General features: G+C 34.9%; 1 long non-coding RNA gene across 1 annotated transcript; it reads right to left on the minus strand.

Annotated features, from left to right (window-relative positions):
* Positions 1-1,984: 1,984 nt before the first annotated feature.
* Positions 1,985-2,531, minus strand: LOC141280732 (uncharacterized). The gene is made up of 3 exons (XR_012335063.1): positions 2,412-2,531; positions 2,273-2,336; positions 1,985-2,122 (listed from the first exon to the last, which is right to left on the minus strand). It is a non-coding gene; the product is annotated as an uncharacterized lncRNA (long non-coding RNA).
* Between the last annotated feature and the right edge of the window lie 257 nt (positions 2,532-2,788).

Here is a 2,788-nt window from a genome sequence, read left to right on the forward strand (position 1 = left end):
TCTGCAATCAAATGGATTGAGTCATATTTAACTGGTAGAACTCAATACGTTTCCATTAATAATTATCGTTCATCAGTTCTTAATCTATCTACAGGGGTACCACAAGGTTCGATACTTGGCCCGCTTTTGTTTAGTTTATATATTAATGATCTGCCATCAGTCTGTCCAGATATCAGTACATTAATGTATGCGGACGATACTGTAATATATGTGCATGCCAAGACAGAACATCTGGCTGCTGCCAAACTGACCATAGCTATGGATCACATTACTAATTGGCTAAATCGTTCGTGTCTTCAACTAAATGTAAATAAAACAGTGGGAATGTTTTTCACAAAGAGACAAAGTAATATTGTGTCAAATATAATGATCTCAGGTCAAAACATCAGTATTGTGCCACAATTTAAGTATTTGGGTGTTATTATTGATTCTAATCTCTCTTTTAAACCTCATATTAAGAAAGTGTGCAATAGGGTTAAGTTTACATTAGCAAATTTTAGATATATTAGAAATGCACTTACTTTTAATGCTGCTAAATTATTTATGGATGCCATGATTGTGTCACATCTGACATATTGTCTGACAAGCTGGGGACAAATAAATAGCTTATCACTAAAGCCAATAGCAATTCTTTATAAAAAAACTCTTAAAGTATTGGCCCAGAAGCCTAACAGTTCACATCATTGTATCATTCTTGATGACCATAAACTGTTAAGCTGGGAAGATGTAATTAAATACAAAAATATCTGTCTGGTTTATAAAATTCTGCATAATAAGGCTCCTACTCCTCTTAATTCATTTATAATCCAACGTAAAAATAGCAGTCAGATCACCAGAAGCACTACACGAGGTGATCTTTTAATCCCATTTAGGAAAAGCACATTTGGTCAATTATCATTTTCTGTTACAGCAATACAAAACTGGAATTCATTGCCCACCACAATTAAAGACCTACATACATATTCCGTCTTTACTACACATCTTAAAAGCTGGCTATCCGTCAATTATAAATGCACACATTAATCAGACAGATGTGATGTGCATTTGATGTGACATGGTCATGCTGCTGCTGTTAGATCTTTGTTGGCTGCCTTAATGTTTGGTTATGTATGTGTTTTAATGTGGCTCCTGCATAATTATATGTGAAATCTGTACTGCTCCCATGTATGTAACAGGCTTTATGTTTTTGTAATTGGTGCTTTTTGACTGTGCTTGTCTAAATTGTGTGTCGCAGGATTGTATATTTTATTCTCTTTTGTTTAGTTCTGTTGTAATATAACTGTAATGTATTTTGTTTGATGTATGCCTATTAACACTCTGGCCGGGGACTACAGCTGGAAATTAGCCGTACAGGCTAAAGCTGCTCTTTTTATTAAAAGGGACTGTCCACGTTATTATAAACTAATAAAACTAAAAACTAAAACTAAACCAGTTCTGTTCATGGATCTCTCCCTTAATGAGCTGATGATCTGAATCAGGTGTGTTAGATAAGGGAGACATGCAAAATGTGCAGGGCAGTGGGTCCCCTAGGACAAGATTGAAAACCACTGGCTTAGACCTTAAAGCAGGGGTGGGCAACTCCTGGTCCTGAGGGCCAGTGTCCCTGCAGAGTTTAGCTCCAACCCTAATCAAACACAGCTGAAAAATCTAATTGAAGTCTTCAGGACTGTTTGGAAATGACATTCAGGTGTGTTCGATTAAGGTTGAAGCTAAACTCTGCAGGACTGTGGCCCTCGATGCCCACCCCTGCCTTAAAGACATACTTTTCATTTAGATACAAAGCAAATGAGCAAATGAGATATGTTCTAAGCATGTATTTAAAATATATTATATTAGGAATATCCCCATTATTAGTTACCAAGAAAATTACATCAAATCAATATAAATGAAAGAGAGAAGAACCATATACTGCACGTCTAAGGTCTTCACAATTGCTGTCATACTTTATCCACCTACAGGTATGAGAAATTCAGCTTTGCAGATATAATTGTAAAGATTTGTCAAGTATTGATTTTGGAAGCAATTAAATTAACATTAAATTAAATGGTGGCCCTGAAGTACTGTCACTAACCTGAATGTCACCTCCTCCTGTCCTGTCAGCATCATTGTCCCACCTCTTTACCTGAAGCAGACACAGCAGATGATTAACAGAAAATAATTTCACAGTATTCCATATATTCAAAATATTTGTATTTTTACCATTTTCCTTTGTATTCAACAATGCAATTCGGGTAACTAAAGTAATGTTAGGCTATGGTCAGTTCTTACTCACCTAATGAATGACACCACTGTCCAGCCCTCTGTATTTATCAGCTTTCACTGAAATCACAATGTGACTATTTAGCCATATAGAGCAATCTTTTGATATATAAACACAAAGATGCAAACATGAGCCTCAACCTTTAATTTACCTTAATGTGTCTATTGGAATATACACCCCATCATCCTTCTCTTGTCCCACTCCAGAGTCTTCATGTCTTGATGAACACAGACACACTTTCATCAAAAAAGGAAATTAAACGTTACAGAAATACATTTTTAAATATGATTTTTATATAAATGTTCTAACATCAGGAAGACCGGATAACCAAGTTCGATTACTTCATTATAATATGATCAGTTATTCTTAACCTGATAGAAAACAGCTAATTTAATATCAATATAACGTTAGTTGTCACACATTACGTTACACACGAATCACGTAAACGTTTGCATCCCTTTATACGTTTGTAAGACATTTAAACAAAAACATTTTTATGATTGAAAAAGTTTAAATATTTAAGTTCAG

Source organism: Paramisgurnus dabryanus, chromosome 14, assembly GCF_030506205.2.
Source record: "Paramisgurnus dabryanus chromosome 14, PD_genome_1.1, whole genome shotgun sequence".
Lineage (NCBI taxonomy): Eukaryota > Metazoa > Chordata > Actinopteri > Cypriniformes > Cobitidae > Paramisgurnus > Paramisgurnus dabryanus.